General features: G+C 43.6%; 1 long non-coding RNA gene across 1 annotated transcript in view; it reads right to left on the bottom strand.

The window, feature by feature from the left end:
- Nucleotides 1-13640, bottom strand: part of LOC147698557 (uncharacterized) — a 35807-nt gene extending 22167 nt beyond the window's left edge. Inside the window, exons 1-2 of the long non-coding RNA XR_015299210.1 lie at nt 13606-13640; nt 10757-10810 (exon numbers count right to left, since the gene is read on the bottom strand). This is a non-coding gene — a long non-coding RNA (uncharacterized LOC147698557). The remainder of the gene's footprint in view (nt 1-10756; nt 10811-13605) is intronic.
- Between the last annotated feature and the right edge of the window lie 2261 nt (nt 13641-15901).

Below are 15901 nucleotides of genomic sequence, written 5' to 3'. Positions count from 1 at the left end.
AGTGCATTGAGGGCGGCGGCGTCGTAGGTCTGTCGGGTCGTCTTGCATCGGTGGGGGCCAGGGTTCCTGGCGCTGGGCGCAGTCCTGGCGCGGACGGGCGCAGACGGGCTTGCCTTTGGCGCGCCTTCAGCGCACAATCGGCGCGCCCACTGCGCGTGACCGCTGCGCGTATGCGCGGTCGCCATATATGGTGGAGTGGGAGGGAGGGAGGAGCAGCTGGGAGGCGGGAGCGGGGTGGCGGCAAGGAGGAGGCGGTGATACAGAGTGAAGAAGGGGGGCCAGGCAGCAGCAGGGAGCGGGGAGAACAGCGGGAAAACAGGCGGCAGGGAGGCACAAGACTGGGAAATACAGGGCACGACGATCACACAGTGAGCACAATAGTGGGCACAATAGAATTAAAAAGAGAAACACGGCAGTGAGAAAAACACAGCACAACAGTCAGCAGCGAGGCACAAAAAACGGGAAGAATCACACAAAAGCACAGCCAGGGACACCTGAGCCCTGGGGGCAGCGGCGGACAGGAGACAGCAGCGGGGACACCGGCGCACTCTGGAGGAGCCACGCGGCGGCGGGTGGAGCGACCGGCTCTGACGAGGTCAGGTCAGGTCACCTAATCATGTTTCTGTTCCTCCATCCAGGAGACCGTGGCTGTCATATTACGGGCGCCATCTTAAAGTCAGGCATTTCTTTTCAGCCTAACATAGGGCCAAGGGATTCCCAGCCCTGGTGGGAGCCGATCCGCGGGGGGCATCCTCCTGTGCTGCCTCCGCTCTTTGTCCCACTGCTCGCGCGAGCCACACTTACCTTTATCTAGTCAGAGACCCGGGCGGGTACTTCCCAAGCAAGGAGCCGCAATCGTGAGCTAGACAGCATTGGGTATTGAGGCGGTCTCACAGGGCTATTAGCGCTCCAGGCCTCACGCTGCTGCCGCCATTGACGCCATCTTGGCTCCTCATATGGCTCCGGGCTGCAATCCAAATGGCTCACTTTCTGTCAATTGCGGTGAAATCCTCTTGTCTACGGACACTCCGCTTCATCACGCGGCTGTCCTGGACCCGGTCAGGTAAGTTTGAAAGTTCTATCTTTAGGGAAACGCTCTCTGATCAGTTCGGTATTCTGGAGCTGGAGTGTATAACATCCACCAAGCCATCTTGCCTGGCCACGCCTCCATGAATATCATTTTAAGCTATGAAACCCAATCCACTAACTAGATGTCAAAGATAAAACTGAAAGGTTCTGCTCTCCTGCCTGTGGGCAGTGGGTTTCACCAGTAATACATGGAGTGAGAGGTAGTCATAATCATATTCCACCCATTTAAAGAAATCGCTGATCCCTGTCTTCATGAAATAATACTGGAATAGTGCACCATGCAGGATGAAAATAAAATATTTAGAAAGACCGTACACAGCTTCACTAGAATGAACAAGCCAGTGCACTGAGATAGGTCAAATAATAGGCAAAGGGATCTGCTGAACAAAGGCTCCAGTGACTGGGTTGGATCACATTTGATAGTTATTACATCAGAGTAAGTACGTCAATTTTATTGTATATAGTTAATTAAAACCGTTACAATTTTTTGTGCTAAAATATTCCAATTGGCATTTAAAAGGTAAAAAGATACACTGGCAATCTACATTGTCATATTAAAAAAGAAATTGAAGTTATCTTAGGTTCTAACTGTTGTTTTTAAACATTATATCTCATACACTATTTTTCGGTATTCTGTATTAAGAAGCTAGGTTTCTGGAAAAATCTAGTGGCCCTGCATGCTACCTGTAACAGTTGGCTGTTCAATGCGGCTGGGCGATATGCTCTAATTTGAAATGTACGAAATGCATGTAATAAATAAAAACGTCTTAGATTGTTCAATGATGGGCAAATACACAGTTAATGGGTCAGAGTCTCTTCTGCTTGACCGCAGAGTCTGCAGAGTGATGTTGACCATGTTTGTTTCCAAGCTGGAACCTGATCTTTTGAGATAAAGGCCCCCATCGAGGTTCGAAGTAGCAGTTGTTGGGTCACGGTTGAGATGTGGTTAACTAGATATGGTTGTGGAGAGCATCTCTCGTATGTAGCTAATACCGTCCAACCGTGTTTTTTCTTTGTTAATGCAGCTTTATCTGTAATCCAGGCTTTTTGTTTTGCCGCATTATTGACTATTTTTTCAAAAGCTGCATAGGTATAATTAGTGTTTCATGCTTCTTGCATTTTGAGGTTTGTCAATGCTACTTCTAAGACTGTATTCCAGGCGATTTTTCCTTTTGTTTGATTCTTTATTTCGAACCAACAATGCCCCATCAGAGAATCTTCTTGTGCTGCTTTTAGTTCCCAACACATTTTTAGTAGTGCTGCTTGTCTTACTGGGTGTTGGTTTGATAACCCAAATTCCAGGTGTACTTGAGCTTGTGTTAGAAACTTCTGGATCTGAAAGATATGTTTGAATAACTCTGATTGTTGAAGATTCAGGAAGTTCGCGTCTTGTCCTCTGAATAGTTCCGAGCGGTACGTGAGGGTTGAAAGAAATTTGGCTGCGATTACTTTTAGCAAGTATGAATTGGATGGGCACTTCAATTTTGTTTTTAATAAATTTAGGGCGAAGCATAGTTTGTTAGCCTGGGATTTACTATACAGTAAGTGATCTTTTAGAGACAACCTTGAGTCTAGCACTACTCTTAAGTACTTGTAGGTTAGACTTTGCTCTATGGTGTTTCCTGCTGCGTGCCATTTGAATTTTTGCCACCCTGTATGTGATGAAAAACAGATGACTTTCGTTTTTGTGTGATTGATGAGCAAACCATGCACCATGGTGTATTCGTGTAACCTTGTGATGGAACACTGTAGGCCCATTGGAGTCTTGCTGCATAGGACGATGTCATCCGAATACTGCATGCTACTTATTTTGCGGTGGGCTAGCTTCGGGGGATCACTTTGAATTTCCGATATCCTCTTGTCCAGGTCTGCAGTGAAAATGTTAAAACGGGTGGGGGCTAGTACACATCCCTCCTTTAGGCCAATGTGGGTTGGAATCTTTGCTGTTGTCCTTTCGCCATTCCCTAATTTTATCTTGACCCAGGTGGATGTGTATAGGTTGATGATGGCCTGCAGTAACCTTGGTGGAATACCCCAGTTTGCCATCTTTTGCCGTAAGATCTCCCTTGGTACTGTGTCGAAGGCTGCTTTTAAATCAACTAAACAGGTGTACAATTTTGTTGATTTGTCCTTTGCTTTTTCGGCAAGAAGATTTAAGGCGAACAAGTTGCACAACGTGTTTGAATCCGGCCTGTATCCGGTCTGTGTGATTGGGAGGATCTTGTTCCTGGTGACCCATTCTTCCAGTGCTGTCAGAAGGTTCGATGCATAGATTTTGGCCTCTACGTCAATGAGAGCGATCAGCCTGTAGTTCACCTGGTCTGATCTAGCACCTCCTTTAAAAATTTGCAAACTGCTCCCCCTCCATGATGACGGTATATTACCTGTTTGAAGGCGGGATTGAACACTGGGGTGAGGTATTCTGCCCAGAAAGCTTGATCGTGTTTAAAGAGCCCAATTGACCTCAGTTTTTTTATAACCATTCGTACTTGATGTGGTCTAATCCAATTTTCACCAAAGTTTTGTTCGGCTTCTTCCCTTTTATGTAGGTGGTGATGAGAAGTGTGATCTAATATTGTTACTTGGAGGTTGCAATTGCTCCCTTGATTTTGCTCTAGGTGGTGTCTCCAGTCGGCCTCTAGTATGTTTGCGTTGTGTTCAAGGAATCCTCCGTTTGCTATTTTGTTAATTTCTGCCCAAAATGTCCTGCTATTGTTTGATATACTTGTTTCCAATAGGTTTTGCCAAGTTTCTGTTTGTTGATTTTTCTTTGCTATCCAAACATCTTTTTTACATTTTTGCCTTAATTTGTGGATTTGTCGCTTTGTGTCTTCGCCCATGATCTGCTCTTTTCCTTGTAACTTTCTGATTTCCTGGTTTAGGATCCTTTTATTACACACTATGGAGCCAAGATGTTCCAAAGATGCTCTCATTGGTTTTCTTCGGTGGCTATTCTGTTGGGAACCAAATTTGTCTGTCAAACTTATGATCATCTTTTCCCAATTGGCCTGATGCTCTAACAATCTTTTTTCTTCACCTTTTTCCTGTACCTTTTTTACGTGGGTCATAATGTCTTCGACATTCTTTCCATTCCATGCGAGTCGTTTGAGGTTATTTGGGCTAGGGGTTTCCGTCAAGACATTATTTGCGGGTGCCCTTGCACATTGAAGGCTAAGATCAATTGATTGCAGATTGTGGTCTCTCTCCAATTTGTGTATTATTTGGTAACTGGCAATACTTTGAAATACCTCCAGATCCACTATATTGTAAACTAAGACCAATTGAGTCTGTTTAGCTATTCTGGTTGTGGCTGCAGGCTGGTCTTGTGGGAAGCGACCGTTCAAAGTGATCATGCCAATTTCAGCCAGGTTTGAGGCACACAACTGTCCATGTCTATCCTTTTTTTGATGATTTGTTATCAGCGGTGGAATTATTTTGCCTTTCAGTATGTTTTGTTGAGTTTTTTGTAAGTGGTCTACTTGTAGTAAAAACATATTGAAGTCGCCTGATACTACCAATCCCGCCTGTGGGAAGGTGGATTTCAGAGATTTGACCAGTGCTTTGAGGGTCACAATTTTCTCTTGTTTCTTCCTAGATTCTGGGTGAATGTAGATGTTACAGATTACCAATGACCGTATGTCTGAAGAGGCCTCCGATCCTAGGCGGGGGTCTCGGGTAATTACATTATGATGCACTGAATCCATGTTTGTCCTGAGCTGATTAGATCGTACGTCCATGGTATGCTGGTGTTTAGGTAAATTGATATTACGCCGGCTGCCGTACCAAGTGAGACTCTTTTGGTGGCCTGTTGTAGGAATTCTTTAAAGCCATTTATCTGAACCGATGTTGTTGACCAGGTTTCTTGGAGTAATAAGATATCAAATTGTTTTAGGAATACTAATAGATCTGCATCCTCTGTTTTGCTGCCTAGACCATTTATGTTTCACAAGCCCATTTTCAAGTTGCATTTTCATGCTTCATTTTTCCTGTGGTCCATGAAACTTGGTGTTGGGGGTAGCACTTTCCGAATGTGGCTGGTAGCTCCTGATGAACCATGATGGATAATACGGAGGTTGGTACATCCTTCCTTGGTATTTGCGGTATGACCAACTGCCCCCCGGAGTAGACCGCTGTCAGATTGTGATTTTGGCTCAGCCGTCGGGCATAACAGGCCTGGATATCTTTCAGTTTCTGTTAATCTAATTTCAATTCCCCATTTCGCGAACTCTTCTCTGTGCTGCCAAAATTCTTTGGCATTCTTCGGATCACTCCAAGTTACCACTATCTTGTCTCTCCCCTTTGCATTTGAGAGAGGTTGACATTGAATACTTTCAATATGATTTGTGTTGGGATGTTTTAATGTTTCAAATGAGGTAGCGAGTTTTAAAATAGCACTCCGGTTAAGGATATCATGGTTCCCTCTGGAGCTATAGTGCGGGATAATTTCAAGTGTTGTTCGGCTTACTGGGTAAATTAGATCTTTGTTTTCTTTTGAGTCCAAAAACATGTTTTGGGCGCTTGTTTTTGAGTTGTTTGCTGGATTGAGCTGATTGGTGACCTTGTCCTGTGCTATTGCCTCAATGCCAAGTGCCGGCGAGTAGACTCTTAAAATCTCTGGACCTTATGATTTAGTTCTTGGTTGGTGTGCTTCAGCCGTGAAATTTTCTTTTTGGACCTTTGTAATTTTTGAAAAATATTGGGATATGCTTTTTGTACTCCATGGGTCATCTGTTTTGATGAGCCATCTGTGGGTTGTTTTTTTGTGTGTGCCTTGAATAGACTGAGAGTCTTTTAGACTGCTTGGCTGTACTGTTGTTGGGTCTATTGAGGGTATTTTTGATCTGTGACGATCGCACACTTGACTAGCTTCCCCTAGTTCTTTTCCCTTCATTTCATGTTCTGGAGTTGGTCCGGGTGAAGTTATGTGCTGATGGCTTTCCAGTGATGCCTCTCGAGCCTGATGCTGAGTAAAAAGTGCTGTTGCTTTTTTGTTCTGTTGCTTGTTTTGTCTGGCTTTTTGCAATCTTTTACGTTCGCGTTTGGTTAAAGGGTTAGCACATTTCTGTTGCACTTTTCAATGGAGCCTTGTTTCTTCAGTCGGTTGGTCGTTGTGATCCCGTGGGACTTTGTGAATGCTTTGCAATGGCATATTTTGGGATGTTTCTGTCAGGGTGTCTGATGTAAGATTTTTTAGTATGCCTTTCATTGTGTCCACACCTGTTTCCTCGTTTGCTGAAGTGTCAACGCTGGTAATGTATTTCAGATGATCTAAATCATTCTCTGTGCGGGGGCTTGAAAAGCTATATTGGTGGTCAGTGTTCTGTTTTTGACCTCTACCAAGATGTCTGTTAGAATTGCCGTAAGGGCTTTGAGTTGGTTCATTGTTCCGGAACATTGGCATTCATGATACATTGAGTGGGTGTCCCTCTGTACCCGTTCGATAAGTACATTTAAATCTTGTATTTTCTATCTATGCCAACCACATGGGATGCCAAAATTTGTGTGAGATCAATTTGTAGCTCTAGTTTTTCTGAGTGTTCTAATAGTGCTGAAGATATGGTTTCCATGAGGCCTATGAATGGCATCCACAATGGGGCCTGTGATGGTAGGAAATGTTCTGTTTGATTAGCACCTACTTGCTGGCTTGATGGGTATCCTCCCCTAATTTATTCCAGATGTTATACTGTGGGTCTTTTCCCCGGAAAATGTCTGGTTCTGGTTCAGGTTTTGTTGGTTTGTCCCTTTATGTTTGGGAGCAAGAACCATTCGCTAATTGGACCTTGATTGGTGAGAGAATGGTGTGGTAGGTATAAGAGAGCCCTGTCGGGCCATTTGATGGAATTTCATTTGACTCGTGGCAGATTATTGAACTGATTGAGCAATCATGGGCTTCCTTTGTTTCTGAAACTGAAGCAGATTTTATTGTTTGTTCTTCCTGTGGTAGCTCCTGAGTGCTTGTTGAAAGCTTCAGTGCCTTCTGTGATGCCAAGTTTAAATGAACTTTATTTTTTGACTGGCCCCCTGCTTGATGATGTCCATTATGTCCTTGCCTGAGGCTGATAGCCGGCCGCCCACAAAATCAAGCTCCTGGACGCAGAAGAGGGATCCGAGGCTTATGGATCGTTGCTTGGCTTTTGCCTTTGGTGTGTTTTCCTTTGATGCCTCTAAGGGTATTTTGCGCAGGTTTGTTTGGCCATTGTTTAGTACTTCCTTTGTGTTTATTTGTGCAGTCACTAATATTCTATTGCTAATTATTTTAGGGGTCTTAAGAGATTTGCGAGGACTTTGTCTTTGGCTATTCTCTATTGAGATATTGAACTGTGATGATGTGTTGAACTGTGGCAGTAGTGGGTTACGCATGGAGCCAACAGATTGGGACTTTCTTTTTTTGGGGTCCTGGGATGCTGGTAACGATTTTTGTTTTCTGAGCTCGTTTTCTGAACTTGTGACGCTAGTGATGCTGGTGAAATTAAACCATCTATGATCTTTGAATTCGTGAGACCTGGTGTTTTCAATTGTGTCTTAACAAAGTTAGAATGGGTATTGGTGTTAGTCTCCTGCACTTTGTCTTCCTCTTTGGAAGCGCTTGGTCCTTCGCTCGACTTGCCACTATTCTGTTAGTTTCTTGTTTTTGATTTTGTTTTGTTCTCTGTTCTGTCTCTTTCTCTCCCTGATCTCATGGTGGACTTCCGTGTTGTCACTCTCCTTGGGTTCCTTTCGGGGAAGTCTTTGGGGAGGCTGACTCAGCACTTGGGGCTGGCTGGCTGGCTGGCTGGAGGTTGTGCCCCCTCTTACTCCTTCTCCTGCTCCTACCCCACACCTTCTCCAGCTCCTACTCCTCTCCTTTCTCCTTTCACCCCCGTGCCGCTCCCGCTGGGCTCTGGGTGGTCTGGGTGCTCCACCCTTTGCTCTCCTCAGTGTGCCCTGAGACCGGTTGTCTGGTGTCAAGGACTCAGGGTCTCACGGTTAACAAAGCCTCTGTCCGCAAGGGCGGGGGCGATATGCTGTTGAGCCATTGTATTGTATTGTATTGTATTGTATTGTATTGTATTGTATTGTATTGTATATTGGATTTATATAGCGCTTATCACCCAGGGGTCTCTAAGTGCTTTCCTTGGGAACCCGTCCTGGCTTTTCCCTGTGAGATAGCCCCTACAGGGCATCCCCAAGGTGAAAGCCAGGCATCCCGCCGCGGGAGGCCGTTGTGGAGATTAAGCAAGCTTAATGCCCAGAGTTGCAGAGTGTGAACCCATGATTAGGTCAGGCACCGAAGCGAGAATTATCGAGTCCGTGGACATTTGAGCTCAAGACCCTGCCGCGTCGGGAATTGAACCCTGGTCCCGGGTCTGACCTCTGCTTCAGGGTCTGCCTGCTCTAACCAGTGAGCCACACTTCTCCATTGGTGGTAGGAGGTCCTCCTCCAGTGCAAACAGAGGTGACCTCACCTCACCTCCTGCACCACCCGCTCCTCCTGTGGAAGCCCTTGGGTCCAGAGAAGGGTTGACAGATATCCGCCTCCTGTGGTTCCTGCTGGACTGGGTTCTGGCTGCTGGAATTCTGGTGCCCCCACCCCCCTAGTCTCAAAGGGGTATGGGCGCTACTGTAACTCTCTTGTGGCTCTGACTATACTAGAGGAGCTCTGGCGAACTCCACTGCCACTCACCCGCTGCATGTGGCCCACACTAGGATACTACGGCTCTCCTGGGGTTCTTTTGGATCTTGCAGATCTAATGCTGTTCCTTATGGGGCTCCTGCGGGGGTCCTATGGGATTCTAAGAGGCTCCTGCAGCCCCCTTCTGGGCTTCCGCGGTACCTGTTAGCCTACCGTGATTTTTTCAGCTTTGTTCAGGTCACTCTCCTCACATCTCTCCTGGCCCGGCACCTTTCGGCCTGTTTGCCTGCTTGCCTGCCGCGGCTCCTGCTGGGCTAACCACAGACCCCCTCGGCTCTCTTGCAGCTCGCGGCTCTTTCAAACTGTGCTGCCGCGATTCTTACCGGGTGGACGCGGCTCTAAGCGCTTCTCACCGGGTTGGTGCCGGCTCGGGCTGGCATGGGCTGGGCTTGACTGCTGGGTGGACTGCCGGGTCGGACTGGGTTGGGCTGCCGGTGTGGACTACCGGGGTCCCGCCGAGCACCGCTGAACTACTGCTCCTCCTCCCTCTGCTACTGCTTGCTCCTGATCCCGTTTCCGTGACTCAACACAAGCACAGTTTGGCCAGTTGTGTTTGGTGGGGTTTGGCTGGGTCTGGCGGGATTTAGCGGAATGGGTCAGAGCCGAGCCACGATGGCGCAAGGTGAGGGGGGGGGGGGCGGTAAGCTCTGCAGTTCTGGTTTTCTTTGCTAGCACCCGCCCAGGCACCTCAGCCCCTCTCCACCTCTCCACCTCTCATCTCTCACTGTTCGTATCCTCCTTTCCGTTCTGTTCGCCCCACTCTGCTTGCTCACTCTGCTCTACCGCAGCAATGCGGCCCCCGCTGCTCTGTCCGTCCGTCAACTTGCTCGCTCTGGAGGCGGCTGCTTCTGTCTCACTCCAGACACAGGCCTCCGTAAAAAGCTTGGTCATGTGTGTTGAACAAGGGAAATCCTTCTCTTGCCATCCACCATACACTAGTCCTGTACCCACATGAACATTTCTGTAAAGTGACTCATCACTGAGGTGGGTTAGAAAGCTTTTCTTAGGTTGATGCTTAACACTACATAGTACTGTGTGGAACTTGCAGGATCTTTTAAAAAAGGTCAGGGTCAGAATATGTGACTCATTCAGATGCTATGTCTCAACTGTTGTTCGGATCTAAAAACAATATGCTGGGGCTCTATGGCTAGTTTAGATCGAAAAATATACTTCCAGATGTCATTGTGCTAACCAGATTCTAGCACCTTGACTCAATGAGAAGCAAGAGGTTACAATTGTAAGTCAATTCACAGTGACACTAGTACAAAAGGCAGTGCCTGTCAAAATATCCACCAGATCAAAGTACGATTAAATGAGGGACTGAAGAAGAAATGCCATTGTAACTAGAAATTTGAACAAAAGGGCACAGGACTAACTCACTGATTTGCAAAAGGAGTGAAAATGAGTGAGACTGAAGGTAAGTGTTGTGGTGCTGACCGCTCACTGTTGAGTGTGCGCTTGCACTCCATTGCATTTCTAAGGATAGGCATACATGCTTCAGTAGGACAAAAATATTGATATTGCAATACAGGAAAATAAGATCACATTGACATCTGTGTTTAAAAAACAGCCATGCCATGACTGAGAAAATATGTGCCCTTGTCTGAGACCAAATAATCAACCACGAGTGGACATGAGCGTCTTCATCCCACTCTTTCCTGTGGTAGCATGAAGTGCATCCTATCCATTTTTCTCATTTAATATCACACTCACATGCATGTTTAACACAGGGGAATGGTGGTTAATCTGCTATCACTGACTAACATACAAACCCTCTATATAGTTGAGAAGCATTATGTCAATCAATTTTGCCCCAATTCTCCATTTCTCTATTCGTCAAAGTAGAATAGAGAAGTTTTCTCTGCTGCTTTTATTAAATGATTTGGATGGTGAAATAAACGCCACATACTCTCTCACAATCTTGACTTCCATTGTTGATTATGGAGAGTATTTTATCTGCAGAAAGATCATGGCCATATTTGAGGAAAGGCTTACCTTGGCTCCTCTGTCAGGATGGGCATCCTCTTTGCGAAGGGAAGCGCAGGAGGACTGTTTAAAGATACAAAAATGAACAAACACTACTGGATCATGTATTTCGATTTTTCAGTCAACATAGATAAACAGGTTCTTGCTCATCCATTTCGGCTCCCTGGCATTGGAAAGTTACACTTAGCAACAATGTTGTTCTCATACATTTCATACCATTGTTCTCTGTAATCATATGAAATGTGTTCTCCATCAGAAATGGATTTATAGCATGTAAATCATATAATTATGTAACTATGGCCATCATAACTAATATTCAGCTTTTTTCAAGCTTTTTGACTCAGTTGTGTTATTTTACCATAAGATAAACGAGTAAGTAGGAATAAAGTTAATTTAAAGTGCTTTCAAACTCCCACTGACTTGATACAATATCAATATCAAAAAGTCTATGCCCCGCCCACACCCCTTTCACTACCTGCAGCAAAATGCTCCAACATATGAATAACCTGTTCCCTTAGGCAAAATATAAATAGAAAACATTTGTTCTGCACCCTTCCCTCTTCTCATTCTTCTGCAGTCCCTGAACATGAGTGGGAATAATATGACAAATGTTACATTTGTTTCTTAAGCTTCAATTTATGATCCAATACAAAGACAATGCTCATAAAGCAATCATCTTCAAACTCTTTAATGCTACATCCCATTGAGTGAAATAATATAATTGCCCCAAATGATGACATTTGCTTCATAATAAATAGTCAATAATGTTTTTAGAACATCTTACAAATACAGACAGACTGATTGCAGCATTGCCTTTTAATTCTAACACTAAACTAAAACAATTGAACTAAGTTCACAGTGTACAGGGGAATATTTAAAGAATTTATGTAAATCAATGTTCCATCTTTATTTTCCTTTCAATAAACACCATATGGGAATTGATAAAATATTGCATAGCAGCCAAAATGTTCAAGGGACTTTAGAGGGAGTAAGAAAATTATTGATATGCATTATTGCCAAAATGTCATCAGCACAGCCTTTATAAGGTGGGGAGCTGAAACACCCCAATTGCGAGGGTGCAACTGCAATTCTGATCAGTCTCCTCCACCTCTCCCCCAGGCCTAATTGAAGCAGTGTTAATGTGGAGACGCATTTCTTTGCTCATCCATACATGAACTGATCGCACACTTTCCCTAAAACATACTGCAGTGCAACATGGGAAAATTGGTTTCACTGGTTTCTGAAACTAACCAAAATTGTGTCTCCATCTTTCAATGGATTTTTAAGATACATATATCACAAAAAAAGTGTAACTATTACCATTAGTCACTATGATTATCATTTAAGCTATGAAACCCTATCCACTAACTAAAAGGAAAAGATAAAACTAAAACTGCTCTCAAGCATGTGGGCAGTTGGAATCACCCATAATATCAGGGTTCAGAGTTAGCCACAGTCATATTCCACCCATTCCAAGGAATGGCTGATACCTGTTTTTGTGAAATAATACTGGAAGAGTGCACAGTGGAGGATGAAAAAAAGATTCTGAAGGGCTATTATCATTTACTGTACATAGCTTCACTAGTATTACCAAGACAGTGACATGGAGATAGGTCAAAGACTAAACACACTAGATCTTCTTCAAAGGGAACAGCTCTAGTGACTGAAATGGATCATATTTGATTGTTGTTACATCAGAGTAAGACAATTTAGTCATTTGAGCTGAACAAGAGAAATCCTCCTGCCACCCACTATATCCTGGCCATTGGCCAGGTAAACATTCCTTTAAAGTAGGTCATCATTGAGGTTGGTATGAAAGTTTTTTCAGGTTGATTTTGAACACTAAATAGTATCTTGAGGAATTGCAGGATCTTCTCAATGGCCCGGATCAGACTATGTGACAGACCCAGGTCCTCTGGCTCAAATCGGTACGCTATGGCACTTCCTAAACCACAGATGACATATTCACCTGTTGTAAGGATCTAAGAAAAATGTATTTGGACTTTATGGCAATTTTAGATAAAATCTTTATTTCTAGCTGCTACAGTACTGACCGGATGTGAGCACCTTGACTTAATGAGAAGCAAGAGGTTACAATTGGGAGTCTGGTCACAGTGGAACTAGTACAGAATGTAGTGTCTCTCAACATCTCCACCTGTTCACAGTACAATAAAATGAGGGACTGAAGGAGAAATGCAATCATAAAGATAAACAAGAACTAGAGAAATCAGGGACAGCCTCACACATTTGCAAAAGGACTTAAACGGATGAGGTTGAGGTAAAGTGTGGTGGTGGTGACTGCTCACTGGGGACAGTGCACATGCACTTTGCTGCATCTTTAAGGATAGTTATAGATGCACCAGTAGAATGAAAAACTTGATATAACAATATATAAAATAACATTACACTAGCATTTGTGTTTAAAAAGCAGACATGCCATGACTGGGAAAATGTGTGCCCTTTTCCGAATCTAAATAACTAAGCAGGAGTGGACATGAGATTCCCCATCCCACTCTCCCATGCAAAACCATGACATGCATTCCCATTTTTTTTTTTATTTCCTGTAACACTCACATGTCTGTTTTAAGACTGGGGAGAGGTAGTTTATCCGTTATCACTGACAGACTTGCAAAACCCTTATCGAGTTGAGAAGCGTTAGGTCAATCCTTTCTTTTTCATTCTGCTGTTCTTCCGTTCCACAAAGTTGAATGGGGAAGTTTTCTCTGCTGCTGATGGTAAATAGTTAGTTTGCCAAAACAAGTGCCACATACTCCATCACAATCTAGACTTCCTATGTTGATCATAAACAAGAACTTAATCTTCAGAAAGATCATGGCTAAATTTGAGGAAAGGGTTACCTTAAGTCTGCACCCTGGTTCTGCTTCTTCTTTCTGGTGGGATGTGGAAAAGGTATGTTCAGTGAGTGAAAATGAAACGATGAACATCATTTTAAAATATATTTAGCTTTAGCATTTAACATAGCATAACATGTTCTCACTCATCCAATGCTGCTGCCTGACATGGGAAAGTTACACTTAACGGCAATGTACTACCCCAAAATGTTATATCATCCTTTGGTGTTGTAACCATCAGGAATTTGTTGCCCATGAGGAGTTGATTAATGACTTATAAAGCATAAAATTATGTGACTATCACACAGAATAATTATCTATTTTTTAAACGTTCTGTTAATTTTACTGCAAGATAAATAAATAGATAAGTGTTCTGTATTCCGCTGCGTGTAACTGCATTCTAAAACAAGCTTTCATGGGAATGCACTCTGACACCTACATCACAGCCATACAGAGTCCACTAGGAGCAACCATGGTTCCATCATGAAATATTGCAAGATACTACACCTCCCTCTCTGTGAAATGAAAAATGCTTTCATATCAGTGTATATATAAATATATATATATATATATATATCGCCACTTGTGCCCCGCCGCTGCGCCAGCTATCAATGTTCAGCTAACTCCAACAAGGACACGGAAGACCCAGAGTGCAGGTGAGTTTTTTATTTCTTCGCACACCACGCCAGGATAACGTTTCGCCCTACACAGAGGGCTTGGTCACATGGCGCAACGAAAAAAGTTGCGTGAATTTAAAGTGCTGGTGCAGCCTCAGCGTCTTAACTGATTGGTCATGACTTAAGCAGTCAAATTGAAAACACATTTGTAAACATTGTTTCAAATACATGTGCAAAATCACGGAGCAAGGTATGAAAATAAAGTGCAAGTGCTTACATTATACCTGTATAAATACATATTCAATATCCGGCACCATATAAACAGAAGCTTTAAGAATAGAGCGGACAATACTTTTATGCACTGCTGCGCAACTAGTAATTAATCAAAGTATTCTAGAGACATAATTCATATATTTACAAATAGTGCAAATGGGCGTTAACCTTTGTGTACGCTGTTTGGCTACCATTAATCACTGCATAAATGCAAAAGCCAATATTATGTCCAAAAAACTTCTAATTAAAATATATACACATTAATTCATATATATACATCTATATACAACGAGTATTATGCATACGTTTGTCACTGATTACCATAGGGGTGTGAACTGGTAATGTTGTGCCGGATAGACATGTAAGGCCTAAAAAATAGACGTACCTTTGTCAAAAAACACTCATACCCTGCTAAAGGTGTTAGATCAATATTAGCCTCAGACGTTGAAATGCTAGCACCATAATAAACAAGTGAAAGTTAAAAAGCAATGCTGTTCAAAATTTGCTAAATCCAATGGTATATACTACAGTCAACTTAGCTACAGAGAAGTAAGTACAATGAATAGCAGTTTTAAGGCATATGCAATCGAATATAGACATGATAGGAAAGATAAAAACAGTAAGCAGCACGAATCATAAGAATATTGATGTGGGGGATAGGAATGTATGGAGCTATAGACATGTGTAAAAGTCCTCAGTGGAATTAAGCCCATTGGGGCTTTTACTGTCCATCTCCAGGATGTACCTGGTCTCAAGAGCCCTCAAGATCCCTTCTCTATTCCCTCCCCTTCTGAGTGGGCCAATGGCGTCAATGGCATAGTATCTCAGGAGCCCACTATTGTTATTATGGAACTCCTTGAAATGCCTGGCCACTGGATATGTGGCGTCGCTGGTGTTGATAGCACGGATGTGCTGGAGTACCCTCTTGTGAACCTGCAGTTTGGTACTACCAATATACTGCAGGCCACACGGGCACTCCAGCACATACACCACATATTCCGATTTACATGTCAGCTGCTTGTTGATTTTACGTGGCACTGTAGAAAAGGCTGTTAGAAACTCGGTCTTATTGAGTCCCTGCATACAGGCCTTGCAACTAGAACACTTTCTGAATCCGCGGCTTGCAGCTAACCAGTTTTTTGGAGGAATCACTTCAGGGCTGGATTTAACCAGGGCATTTTGCATTGCAAATGCTTTCCTGTAAGTGATAGCTGGCTTGTTAGACATATGATCTCCTATAACTGGATCCAGTTTAATCAAATTCCAGTTCTGATTGACAATTTTCCTAAGTGCTCCATGCTGACTATTATATGCCCAGATAAGTCTGACTGGCTGCTCACTGTTGGTTGCACTAGGTTTCTGATGTTTTCTATGGGTCAGTGCCTCTGTGCGGGAAAGGGCATTAGCTTTAT

The sequence above is a fragment of the Lissotriton vulgaris genome, chromosome 8, assembly GCF_964263255.1.
Source record: "Lissotriton vulgaris chromosome 8, aLisVul1.2, whole genome shotgun sequence".
NCBI classification, from domain to species: Eukaryota; Metazoa; Chordata; class Amphibia; order Caudata; family Salamandridae; genus Lissotriton; species Lissotriton vulgaris.
Note: the sequence above shows the minus strand (reverse complement) of the source record. Positions and strands in the feature narration are given on the sequence as shown.